Source organism: Ammodytes marinus (assembly GCF_949987685.1).
Source record: "Ammodytes marinus genome assembly, chromosome: 23".
In the NCBI taxonomy this organism is placed as follows: domain Eukaryota; kingdom Metazoa; phylum Chordata; class Actinopteri; order Uranoscopiformes; family Ammodytidae; genus Ammodytes; species Ammodytes marinus.
In genome coordinates this window covers 12,774,493-12,788,902 of record NC_137227.1, presented here as the reverse complement: position 1 = coordinate 12,788,902, position 14,410 = coordinate 12,774,493, and the positions used below count along the sequence as shown (strand labels likewise).

At 39.7% G+C, this 14,410-nt stretch overlaps 1 pseudogene across 1 annotated transcript; it reads left to right on the top strand.

Moving 5' to 3' along the window:
* Positions 1 to 10,127: 10,127 nt before the first annotated feature.
* On the top strand, positions 10,128 to 11,450 carry LOC307269498 (cornifelin homolog B-like; annotated as a pseudogene). Its single transcript, XR_013845624.1, has 3 exons — positions 10,128 to 10,247; positions 10,706 to 10,860; positions 11,340 to 11,450. The product of XR_013845624.1 is annotated as a cornifelin homolog B-like (transcript).
* Positions 11,451 to 14,410: the final 2,960 nt, after the last annotated feature.

Genomic DNA, 14,410 nt, shown 5'->3' with positions numbered 1-14,410 from the left:
GCTGATTATAGCCTCTCTGATCCATACAGGTTTTTATACCCCACAGGAAGAGAATACTCATTCTTTTCACATGTCCACCACACTTACACCCGAATTGATTATTTTTTTGTCGATAACTCATTGATGCCAGACCTAAAGTCATGCAGTTATGAAAGTATTGTGATCTCAGATCATGCTCCTCTGCTCCTTCAACTGGCTTTCTCTGACGTTGAGTATACAAGAAGGCAGTGGAGACTGGATCCATTGTTGCTCACAGATGAGAGTTTTCTTTCACACATCTCAACACATATTAAAACTTTTTTGAGTATAAATAAAACACCAGATGTGTCCAATGCAACAATTTGGGAAGCCCTGAAAGCCTATTTGAGAGGTGAAATTATATCTTTTGCAGCATACAAAAATAAGTGTACAAAACAGAAACAAACTGAAATAGCTGATCAGATTCTGAACATAGACAGACAATATGCTAATTCACCTTCACCTGAACTTTACAAAGAACGTTTAAAACTTCAGACAGAATTCAACCTTCTTTCCTCTCGTCAAGTTGCTGACCAGTTGCTTAGGAGCAGAAGTACTTTTTACGAGCATGGTGACAAGATTGGTAAACTCCTGGCCAATCAACTGCGCGGATTTAGAGCGAAGCAACTCATCCCTGGAATACGGACAGACAGTGGGTGTACAACATCAGATCAGAAATTGATAAACGAAAAGTTCAAAACATTCTATTCAAATTTGTATAGTTCTGATTGTACAGTAGACGTAACGGTGATGGAAACCTTTTTCAGTAACCTAAACATGCCTTCCCTCTCTCAAGACCGGAGACATAGCCTTGAGGCACCTATTACTCAGAAGGAAATTATTGCAGCAATAACATCTATGCAATCAGGCAAATCTCCTGGTCCAGACGGACTTCCATCTGACTTTTTTAAGAAATTTTCAGCCGAATTGTCGCCTTTTTTATGTTCAGTATTCTCAGACTCATTTGACTCAGGTAAACTCCCGCCTTCGTTCTACCAGGCCTGTATTTCCCTGTTGTTAAAAAAGGATAAAGATCCTCTAGATTGTGCATCATACCGACCAATTTCACTATTAAATACGGATGTGAAGATACTTGCTAAAATTCTCGCCCACAGATTGGAGGATGCTCTCCCCTCTATCATATCCCCCGACCAAACTGGGTTTATAAAGGGACGGCAATCATTTTATAATATCCGCCGGCTAATGAACATTTTATATTCCCCCAGACATATTGAATCAGAATGCCTCGCTTCTATGGATGCTGAAAAAGCATTTGATAGAGTAGAATGGAATTATTTGTTTTTCACCCTTGAAAAATTCGGTTTGGGTCCTGTTTTCACTTCTTGGGTTAAATTATTATATGCATGCCCTTCTGCCTCAGTATTAACAAACAGCCGTTACTCAAGTAGTTTTGATCTGCACCGTGGGACCCGGCAGGGTTGTCCTTTGAGCCCGCTCCTTTTTGCTATTGCAATCGAACCACTTGCGATTGCCATTCGCGGTAACAAACAGATTCAGGGGATATGGAGAGGAGGAAGTGAACATAAGGTATCATTATACGCCGATGACTTACTTTTGTTTGTCGCCAAGCCAGCCACCTCTTTACCGGAGGCACTTTCTGTGTTGGAGGTCTTTAGTCAGTTTTCTGGCTATAAACTTAACTTGAGTAAGAGCGAACTCTTTCCGATTAATAAAGAAGCTCTTAAACTTGATTATACAGCTCTCCCACTCAAAGTGGTGACAGATCATCTGAGTTACCTTGGGGTATGTTTTACCAGAAATTTTAAAAACCTATTTAAATCGAACTTCCTCAAATTATTGGATCAGGCGAAGCAAATATTATCGAAGTGGTCTCCTCTGGCCTTCTCTCTCATAGGTAGAATAAACTCAATTAAAATGACATTACTCCCAAAGTTCCTATATCTATTCCAATGTCTCCCCATCTTTCTCCCCAAATCCTTTTTTCAGGCCCTTGACTCTTTAATGATAAATTATATTTGGAATGGTAAACACCCTCGGTTACGGAAAGCTTTTCTTCAAAGACCCAAACAAACAGGTGGAATGGCCCTCCCTAATTTCCAATACTATTACTGGGCTGCTAATATCCGTTCTTTAGTGTACTGGGTGCATTTTCACCTTGACGACTCAGCCCCAGTCTGGGTAACAATGGAGTCGAGCGCTGTTAGCCCATTGTCTCTATCTGCCCTCTTAAGTGCCGCACTTCCACTCTCTTCGGCTATTCCCAACAGTAGTCCCGTGATTAAGCACTCCCTTCGAATCTGGACCCAATTTAGGAAGAATTTTGGAATGCAGAATTTTTCACTTTTCAGCCCAATTGCAGCTAATCACTTGTTTACTCCCTCGACGGTGGATGGTGCATTCAAGATCTGGCATAAAAAAGGCTTAAAATGCATCGGTGATTTATTTATTAATGATCTATTTGCTAGTTTTTCTCAATTGACAAAAAACTTTGGTATCGAAAAGACAAATTTTTTCCGATTTCTGCAAATCAGGCATTTTACGCAGAAGTTAATTCCCCAATTCCCTTATAAACCGCCAGCCAATCATGTCGATTTGTTTCTTTCTGTAAACCCCACATTAAAAGGCTCAATTTCTGTGTTTTTCAACCTAATTTCGAAGTTGCATAGCCCCTCATTAGCAGCTATAAGAACCCTGTGGGAGCAAGACCTAGGTTCTGCCTTCACAGATCACATGTGGGATTCAGTCCTGGATCGGATACACTCTACCTCCATGTGCGCCCGACATGCTCTTGTGCAATTTAAAGTAGTACATCGTATCCACATATCTAAAACTAAATTAGCCCGTATGTTCCCCGATGTAGACCCGACCTGTGATAGCTGTAAGAGCGCACCGGCATCACTCTTTCACATGTACTGGTTGTGTCCCACCTTGACTGAGTTCTGGACATCAGTTTTTCAAACAATTTCTGAAGTACTTCAGCATCAAATTAAGCCGAACCCTTTCACTGCAATTTTTGGCATTGCACCAAATCCGGGCTTACCTAAAGTGAAGCTGAGAGTACTGGCCTTCACCTCACTACTTGCTCGCAGGGCTATCCTACTCAAGTGGAAAGATCCTGCTCCCCCTTCCCACTCGCATTGGATTCGAGACATTATGGCATGTATGAATTTAGAGAAAATACGTTACACTACCCAGGGATCCGAGAATAAATTTGACCGAATTTGGCGCCCCTTCCTAAATTATTTTAAAAAAACAATAACTATAGAAGAGTAGCTCTCCCCCCCCCTTTTTATTTGATTTAATTTGATTTCTTTGTGTTTTTTTTTTTTTTTTTTTTTCATATTGATTGTTTATTTCTGTTTCTCGAAGTGTATATTTCGTGTTGTTGGGTGTGAGGGTGGGATGTGGGTGGGGTATGTTCGGGAAAAAAAGGGGGAAAAAAATTTGTACTAATTGTGCTACAATTTCTGTTACGAACATTTAATAAAAAAACCTTTGAAAGAAAAGCAGAAATGTTCAAAATGTTTCAGATTGAGCACAGCGGAGTGTAGCTGTTTCAAACATAATCCATCCTATAAACCCTTTGTGTGCCAAATGGTGACAAGATTGGGTTTTGATATTAAACAGTTTTGTCTGGATTATATTTCCTGAGTCGATCCTGCTCACGGAAAACACATCTAGGCCTACCTGCTACTTGTGTCTGGGTGTGGTTGTGAAAAGTATTTGGACCCCATGAAAAAACAGGTTGGGTACCTTTTGTAGTTCTTCTACATTCTTATAAACAGGACAGGCTAGTTACTCTATAATTTTCCTGAGTCTACAAACAGGTTTTCAGGGGCCCAGCCAATTGTGTGGGCAGGCCTGTGTGCAGAGGATGTGCAAGGTCCATTAGCACCATCCAGATATTAACCAGAGATCTGTAGGGGGATTCCATGTGGAGTGATCGCCTATGGGCTGGCATGTCCATTGATCTTGAGCAGGTTCTAATGACAGTATGAAAACCAGTGGTGGCATCACAAGATTGCAAGGTATGACATGGCTGCAACATCTGACATGGCTTCACTCCATGCCAGTTTGTGCTGAAGTTAACAACGCACACAGTTCCGAACTATCTCCAAGAAAGACACAATTACAGGGGGTGCTCATGGCACAGTGGTTATGCCGCAGAAGACCCGGGTTCAAATTCAGCCTGGTTAAGTTCTCTGCATGTCTTCCCCTCTTTGCCCCATGTTAACTCTGTCTCTCCAAATCTAATGTAGAAAAAAAATCTTAGAAAGACACAATTACTGCTTGGATCCAAGCTTGTGCAGTGTCTCGCACCTTTCAATGGCAAAAGCCATCAGAAACACCATTTTGGTTAGCATGGATGGACAAACTACTGCTGAGAACACATTCAAGAAGAGGGGTCGGGTGATCACCATCAGTACAAAGATCCTCAGTGAAGATCGATTGTGAAGCAGTGCAGGTGGATCTTCACCTACTTTTCAAGCGACACATAATTGCTGCAAAAGGTTCACAAGAACTGGGATCCATGTTAAGTATGAACTGTGCAATCCTCCTCTAGCCCTGTTTGAGACCTTCTTACTGCTTCGACAGCCACATAAGCCACTATTAGCAGATGCCATTTGGGCGCTCCACACACCTGACCTTCCAGGAGGGTAAGGTCATATTTAGTATGCTCGATGGTGGAGCACTTGTTATGCGCATCGCCTGGACACATTGATATTGTTGTGGAAATGTTTATTACAGTCATAATAATTATGTGTTTATAAGGACTAGTGCCATCTTGACTCTAAATAAACGTAAGTTAATCAACAAAAGTTCTGACCTGACCTTATGGTGAAGGTTGTTATGTTCTGAGTTATGTTCTGAGATACTCAAACTGCGTAAGGAGTGTATTTTTTGACCCAGATGGCTCCTGAGAACTATGTCTGTAAGATAACTAACAATATATCTGACTGAGGAGAATCTTGTACGTAGTCTGGAATGTTCGTGCGTAATTAGATTCCACTATAAACTCTCTGTATGACCGCCTATCGTTGGTCATTTCATTTCAATCCCATTGCTTGATTGTGTCTTGAGTCTTGACCCATGTTTGCAAACATTAAAGATCTGTTCTATTTTTGTATTTAAACATTGTGTCATCTGGTATTAATTGACTAAATTCTCATCTTTTAAAGGTTGATATTTCAATTCCACAACAATATACATACAAAGACAAAGCAGACGACGTCATAGGTGAGAACATGCTGGTTACCTTGAAGAAAAACAAGTTCCTTTCCAATCAAATAAACAAGCAGCTGTTCATCAACATGCTCAGTGGTCACCAACAGAAAAGGAGCCGTCAGACGTACCATGCCACAAGTGATGCTGATTGGCTCATAGAACAGAAAGCAATGGAGTTTGCCACACAACAAACGCTGTGCTCAATAGGAAAGGAGCTCCCCTCCAGAAATTAGAAACCAGTTTGTTTTAAGCCCTTTTGTGAGAAGCTGGCCTCTATAACCTTCTCATGTATAGTATAGCTACTGGGTCCGCCACCTACATCAGCAGGAGCAAAGTATCACAGTCAGCGTCCGTCCAACAATGGAAGGGAACAATAGATAAACAAACTCCTCCTCACAAATAGGGATTGTGGGGTGCTTGTCCATATCAAAACTGTCCCACCAACACCTCCACAGATACTCTTATGGGTCATCTGATGCACATGCAAGACGGACTGTAACAACCAAAAGTGCATATGCAAGAAGCATGGCATTGAGTGCTCTGTTGCATGTGGTACCTGCAAAGGATCTGGGGGTGCAAAATCATCTCAGGTTGGAGATGATGATGAGGAAGATGATGAGGAAAACCAGACTATGTTTGAGAAAACTTGCTCCAATGCTTCATACAACTATTAAATAAACGTAAAAGTCGATCTGAATACTAAGTTTTTTTATTAGTCAATTGCAAAAGGCTACATTGAAATATGTCTACTCTTTTCACATATCCCCTCTCAAGTTACCACACTCCAGAGGGGGTCAGAGGGTAATGCATTCATGGTATGCATTGATTTACCCCTTTCACATTGCATTAGTACTGCTCTGGCTGCACTTTGGATTAGTAGTTCTTCTGTGCACCAAAATACTTTCATATTAAAATGTATGTTTATCAGTGCAACAATGTATGTTAATTTGTGCCAGTTTAGCATTCACAAATATTTGTGTTTTTTTTATATTGTTATAGTATTTTACATAGATTGATTGATTGATTGATTTTATTTTATTTGTGTATGGACATGACAATGACATTGGACGAACCAGATGCAATGTTTTCAGTGTATTAGCATAAATGCTAGTTTACAACACCTGTCCACAGGAGGCTTTTAAAAACAACAAAATAAACAAGTCAAAACAAAAACAAGATCAAATACTGATAAAAACTGACAATTAAAAGAGTAAAAATGCAGTATACAATGGAGTACAGAGCAGCAATATAATAAGTCAAATATATATATATAGGATACGTAGAGTAAAACAAAGGCAGCATGATCAAACAATACACCAGTTGTAAATTATTTGTGAGCACTGTTGATTTGATTTGAGCCGTTGTTTAAGTTCTCTGTTAAAAGTGCTGCTAGTCTCTAGTTTTAGACTAGTGGGCAAGAGGTTCCACAGTTTTTCCCCCTTTGCAGAGAAAACAGACTGACCGAAAGATGTCTTGTGCATTGGAACAAGACAATCACCATTGATGGAGGCTCGTGTATTTGCCCGACGAGAGCTCTGACGTTTGATGGCCAATTCAGACAACAGTGGTGACACATGGTTATTTACACACTTGAAAAACAATTTAAGATTACTCAAATTAATAAAGTTATCAAAGGTGAGCCTATGTCTTTGTTAGAGAACACAATTAAAACTCGATACACAATGTTTATGCAACATAGGCCCCAATTATAAAGTCACAGCGATGTTTTCTGGGCTTATATTTTCGGAAAAACATTGGATTCACCCTTAACTATTGACCTTAACTATTTTTTTTTTGTTTTTTTTTAAGATATTTTCTGGGCATTGTTATGCTTTATTGATAGTGCAGAGAGACAGAGGTGAAATGGGGCAGAGAGGGGAGTGACATGCAGAGAACGACCGCTGGCGGGAATCGAACCCGTATCTGCTGCTGGGCCCGGCCCGGGGGGGGGGACGCCCTACCAACTGAGCTAAGGGCGCCCAACCTTAACTGTCTCTGATGTTGTATGTGGTATCATAGTAATCCCTGACCATGAAAACATAGGGTTAGACATCACTAGTTATGTGGTATTATGTTTGGTTGAGGAGTTATGATGAAAAATGCATATTTAGGCTATGGCGGAAAGTAAAATGGTCGCCATGGCAACCATGATTCGATTTTGCAATGGCTTAATATCTGAAAATGTTCAGAGCCCCAAACTGTATAAGTTGACCAAGTTTCAAGCTTTTCTGAAGGGGTTAACAATTTTGCACATATCCCCTCTACCATAACACAGTACTTTAGGAAGCCGAAAATTGACATAAAGGTATGGTTAAGAAACCCCTTAGAAAATAACTTTCCACCACTTGGATTCCTTAAGACTTTTAGTATGTTATTAATTACATATTCATGAGTCAAAAACAGTTGGAATGGTTTCTGTTGCAATTTTTGAGAGGTCAGGTTATATAATGCCTGGACTACCAGTAACTTCATTAAATGTGAAGTTGGTATTTTATTTTCTTATGGTGTAAATTATGTGGTACGAAAATAACTATTATGATGTTGGTCTTTTATGAGTTCTTTGTTATCTTTATGGGGGAGGGGGGGGGGGGGGGGTATTTTGTTTTAGCCGAGTTAAATCTTCCTCTCTTCTCGTCTCCTCTCTTCTGTTTTACCTCTTGTTCGTATTCGTGTAGAGTCGGTAAACTCTGGCGGTGGCCTGTTGCTTAAAATCTTGCCGCCGTAAAGGATTATGGGATACCACTATCTCCTTTCCTTTCGCATAGGTTGGTCCGGAGTAACCTATGCTAAAGGAGGGTTAAAGGATGAATCGAGGCTCCTTTCCTATGCCTTTCCTAATAATATAAGCATTTTGAGAATTCGAATCACCTATCCGCCGAGCACTTCCGGTTCATCTCGATAGGAAAGGAAATTTCCTATGCAAAAAAGACTATTCGGATTGGCCCCTGGAGTAGGCCTAAGTAAGCCTGATTGTAAACACCTGCCCATGAGCACATGCTGCTGGTCCAACGGTGATCATAAAAACCCGGAGTGGAGCAGAAACACCATTGCTTGTGAGAAAAAAACAATGGCAGAGGCTAAAAAAATCCCATCAATAAACTTTAATGAATTTGAAAAAAATCTCTTTAAAAAAATAGTTTGAAACCATCCGGTTATTGAATCTAAAAGCCATACTGCTGGGACTGAGCAAATAAATATTTGGGCCGCAATTTGCAACAAATTCAATTCTAATGAAAATGTTACTAAGAGAACAATACACCAACTTCAGGTTATCTTCATTATTATCGGTATTTCACATCTTTCTCATTTATAATTTTGACATTATATTTAATGATATCTGCACTGAAAGACTCTGTAGAAAAACCTGAATCTCGCTTTAAAGAAGAGCATGCCACAACCTTTCAACAAAGGACAAAAAAGATGACGTTGCATGAAAGTTAGCCCGAGAATTCCATGAACAGAAAATGCAATATCTGAAGGAAGTATGTAAGTAGTAAATTCTACAGGTGGAATTGGACATGAAGTTGGAAGAGAGAGCTATGATTCAAACAAGATACAGTAATGAGACAATTGTGATTACTAATCCCAGTGAAGATATAAGTAGAAAATAAAAGGTGTTCATGTTGTGTTTTGTCATTTTGTTATTCATGTGTGTCAGTATCTTAAATCACAACAACCACATTTGAAAACAGAATTGTTTTAGACACTCATTTTATTATGCTGCATGCATCTTCAATTTAAATGCATCCATCTAATAAACTCAAGCAAAGTTGTTATTTTCAGTGCATTTTCCATATTGAAAGCGGTCTTGAAATGTAAGTTCATCAAATAAATGTTTTGGATAAGAGCTATCCACAAGTACTCTTCTGGCTGGCCTCTGCAGTGGGAGTTGGTCTTCATTTAGATATTTCAAATAGTCCCTCACAAACACCACTAAAATGAAGTTAAACCTGCCTCTTTGGAGGATTAAATTAAGGTCAAATTTAGACCTAGAGTAGCTCTAGTCGTCCGTCTTGCAATTGGCTTTGTTTAATCCAGAATATCTTTAATCTAGGACTATTTTAAACTAAATCTGTGCAAGTGGCTTTGAATTAATCCAGCTCAAACAGGCATTTTAGTCTCGGACTAAGCTTAAACCTTGTCTGTGAAACCGGCCCCAAATGTTGCAATGTTAATCTGGAAACAATACTGAGAGGAGAATTCAAGGAAATGGCGAAACTTTGAAACATTCAAACAAAGGCACAGAGCCATATGGCCCTGTGGCACTGCAACCCGGGTTGCGGTCCACCTCGCTGAGCGTGTTCCTCACAACGCTTTGCCTGACCAGGGCGATACCGGGTTGGGCAGAGGATACACACTGTATTGTCCTTGTTCTCATCTGATACCATTCAAACAGGTTGACGCAAGCCAGACTGGACAGACCGGTCAGTGACATGCACCCACTGCTGTCCTGTCACGTTCAGTGCTGTGCGGCAGGAGTATAAAATGCCACTCTGCCCTGCAGATCCATCACTCAACTGAACTCTGCTCCCTCTTCCTCAAAGAACAGTAAGGTAAGACAATTTACGGAAACGGGCTTCTCAGAGACAAAATGACATATATTTAGGAACCAAGTCTGCGTTTCAGGAACAAGGACAATATCCTTTTTTCAGACTCCAAAAATGCAGTAGGGTTTTTAAATGATCTGGTGGTGTTAGGGGTAAATGGTCTGAAATCACAATACTTGCATGAGGTAGCAATTGGGGGCAAAATATTTTACTTAGGCACTCTCCTCATTATCATGTCGGTGTTTTGTGACATCATTTACCACAATACAAAACTATTTTGGCAAGAGAAACATTCTCACAGATTTTTGAAATCCTTGTATTTACACATAGCAACTGCTTTATCCTGACAGCTACTGGAATCTGAAGTCATGCCTAAAAATGTAGAGATGACTCAACCCAGATCCATGGTCGCATACTCTGAATCCAGCCAATGGACCTCTGGTATCTGTGATTGTTTCCAAGACCTGCCGCAATGTAAGTGCTTGTCTATGTTTTTACACTATTTGAGCAGTCATACATACTATACAGAGAGAAAAGTAACTACAGTTCACATCCATATTAAATTCCTCTTATGCGTGAGGTTGGAAGCATGCTGATCATGAAACTGATCTGGGTTCAGGAATGCCAGCAGGCGGGAGATTAAACATCAGATTTTGTACTTGAGTATTTGGGCATTATTGTTGCACACTGCCATTCTTGATGTTTCATGTGATAGAGCATCCTCAAATAATATCAAATCTCAGAAGAGGAGCAGCTCTGAAACATTATGGCCTGTCCTTTTTTTCTGAGCGATACAAAAATGTATGTACAACTTTAAGGGGCTTTAAAAATCAAGAAAGGCTATGTGCACATGACCTCAGGGATTGATGTCCTCCAGCTGTGAAACCTTTTTAAATGAGCATGTTCCTACTGTGTGATTTTGTTTTTACCAGGTTGCTTGGCCTTTTGGTGTTTTCCCTGCTTCACCTGTATGACGGCAAAAAAAGCCGGGGAGTGTCTCTGCTTACCTCTACTGGACTATTCTGGATGCATCCCCCCCATAACCACAGCCCTAAGGGGGTCAGTGCGCCAACGCTATGGCATTGAGGTACAGACACAAGACAGTATGCCCCCCCCCCCCCCAAAGAAAATAAATTAAGCCACTGAGGCTTTTTATTATAAATGTAATCGTTCTTGTACTGAGGTCAGTACTGACAAAAATACCAGTATTATACCTGTATACCAGTATTGAAATCTCTGTTGCCTTTTTATCTGATCTTTGATCAGTCTTCAACCTGTTTAGCCTTACGTCACAGTGTGTGTTCACTTTCCCAGACAAAGTCCAGCAATTCATGTATGTTCATTGAAGGGGGTTACAGTTCACTATGTTCCTTTCTTCAAGCCGATTTCTTCAGGTTTACTTTGACAGACTGTGGCTAAACACATAGTGTGTTATAGATTGGGGGTCTTTGTAAAGCAGGATTTGTGATCATGAACCGTACAAAAGCCTTTAGTTTTTTCCATTAATTCTTGCAAGTTTAATCCCTTCTATCGCTGACCGTTCCACATCTCTATCTCTCTTTGCAGGGTACAATCTGGAGAGACGTCTTGTACTCCACCTTTTGCTTGCCCTGCACCTGGTGTCAAATAGCAAGAGAAATGAAAACCAGGAAATAACCTATTACATTCATGTCCTGATGAGAAGAAAGATTACTTCTACAGCAACACCGTCATTCTACAGCAACACTGTCATTATCATTAACATACTTCAAACTGCCATGCTATCTGGAATAAGCAACGGTATACTATTCTGATTTGTGATCAGTTTCAAGCCTGTCTGCCTCTGAGGTATGTTGCTGAACAGCTGATTAAAGTTCAGCACATAAACGTAATAAATGTTGCATTACTGAATGACAGAGACAGGAGATAAGCACAAACTTGGACTCTGTGATCTCTACTGTGGTGACCGGGTAGGGGATTGTGCAACACATTCCCATCCTCCTCTGGATTAACTTTTCGACCAAAATACCTGCAAATCTAATGACATTCCCAAATGACTCAGCTGTAGTATGTGTTTGTGTTAATAAGCAAACGTTAGCAAGCTAACATGACAAACTTACATGTTGGATGTATACATACAATAGCCAAACATCAGAATTGAAGCATTTTCACCTCAAATAGGTTAACATGCTCACTTTAGCATTTAGCTCAAAACATCACTTAAGCTTAAGAGAGCTGCAAACATGGGCAACACTTTGTTTCGTTGTCGACACCTTTCTGTGTGCAAAGATATATATATTTTTTTTGTACGAATAATACTCTTTCATATTTACTGTTATAAAAGATGCATTTGTGATAAACTATCCACAAGTTATTTTACTGATTATTTTACTTTTGCAAAGAAAATGTATTTACAATTGGCAAATTTCACAGGCCTACCTGCCATATGCATCTTCATGTCAAAATATATGTAATTGTGTATTTATAAAGAATTTACTTCTGTGTGTGAGTTCTCTTGAACAGTGAAATGAAAGTCAAACACAGTAAATAAAGCAAGTCCTATCCCAATCTGCCAAATTGACTTACTATTCCTGATAAAATGTAATAATTAGATGTGTTTTACTAAATGCGAATGGAATTAAGATGCCTATGTACTCCTGTCTAAGACTGTCTTTGCATTTTTCAAGCAGGTTGCTATTTACTTACTGTAAATATTGATCACATGCTAATGTGGTTATACCCGTTTTCTAGAGCTCTAGATGTTTTATCTAGATGATTTGGATTCATTAAGCATGATAATCTTGGACTTGTCTTGGTCTCTGGTGCTCCAAACTGGTTTGGACTGGACACCAAACATGCAGTGGGAAATTTTTAGGCTCCTGGCTGCTGGTGAACACCGCCAATCGCCATGGTGATCGCTCAAATAAGGAAGGCCTGAAAATGAAAACATGTAGAACTGTTTTTCCTCATGGGAGTCTTTCTACATGCAATCCACCTTTTCAAAAGTTGAACTCAAGCCCAGATATCTGAACAAAGCTCTCCGGGACGCTCGCTGGTTCACAAGCTTTCCTTCCTTCAATTGTTCTGCGTCATGATATGGCTCATTTAAATCCCCATGTCAGTGTTCACGCCATTTACTCACACGCCTTTAGTGTGTCACTTGAAAGCTGTTTACTATTCACCAAAACACATTTTGGACCTGTTGTAGGCTACTTCCTTGCATGTATTTTCTCTAATCAAGCCCACTGTATCTTTCTGAAAATGACATAAAACCGTATACGATTCAGATTTATATATATATAAACATGTGCGATTAGCTACGCTAGCTAGCTATTAACTAGTTAATTTTTAGCAGTAAACTTGTGTACCGACTATTTTTGTCTGTTATGAAGTGTTATGTACTTATGTATGTGGTATGTTAAACTGAAATATTAGTTGTATCTAGTCTATTGACATGAGAAGCATCTATTTTCTTTTACAATGAAGACTTGTTGTTTTAACCATACATTTTAAATCTTTCACAAAACTGCCAGGGTCTCTACCTTGCCAAATAGCACCTGTTATCACGACAAACCCTTAGCCTGCGATGGAGATTTTTGGAGGTGTTTCTGTCTCCCCCTGCTGGATTTAGCAGAGCTATCCTATGCTGCAGCAGGTGGGAAACGATCAGACAAACATGCACACACAGATAGAAAATGATCCTTATTGGAAGACATTGATTGGTTTTTAAACTTCCAGGAATCCATAGACAAAACGGAATTGTAAAAGTACAGAAATACATCCACAGCAACATTAGGCTCCCTTGCAACTTTTGTTATTTGTCAGGGTCACAAAGAGCCAGAGAAAGATAAGGACTGACTCAGGGCTTCTTGATAACATTGTGTCAAGCTCTTGTCCTGCTCTGAGGAGAGACATTTTAATTTTTATTCAAAATGACTGCCCCTCAAACACCAAGATTAAAGTGGGCCAATTATTTTACTTATTTATCTATTTTTGCAAAATGTCCGTTTCTTATGGGTTTCCTCTCATGTACTTTAAAAAAAATCATCAGCAGACTGTCTTCCCTGATCCAGTCTGACTTTCTTTATAATTTCCCAAATAATATTTTTCACATTCTTAATATTATGCTACTGGAGATAAATATTTCACAGGGAATCTTACCTTATAGTTGTTTAACCCTTTGGTCTTTTGCATAGTATTGCTGAAAAATTGCACACTAATGGTTAGTTATGTGATCCCTTAAGCTATATTCTAAGGTAACACCTCACTCTAGTGTCACATACTGTATAGAAATGGATTGTGCTACGTACTTGTTCATATGCACATCAAAACAATTAAAATATATGTTAATGTCCTCATTATATTTGACACAGACCTCCATATACTGCTCTTAGGAGGATCCTTGAGGGCAATTCTTATACGTAATAATCATACATGGAAGCCTTGACCTGTACAGTAATAAAGCCAAACGTTGGCCCTTTGCTCAGGTTGACTGACTGTTGCTCCCTGGCTCAAGTTTATGTAACTCCCCAGAGGCAATGGGGAGGAAGGGAAGGCTGCTCACTGATATGACTGTGGAACAGCGACCCGTGCAGTTATTGTAATTACCCATGCTCACTTTATTTTTTTAATTTCCCTCCGCTGTGTGACCTTGCTGC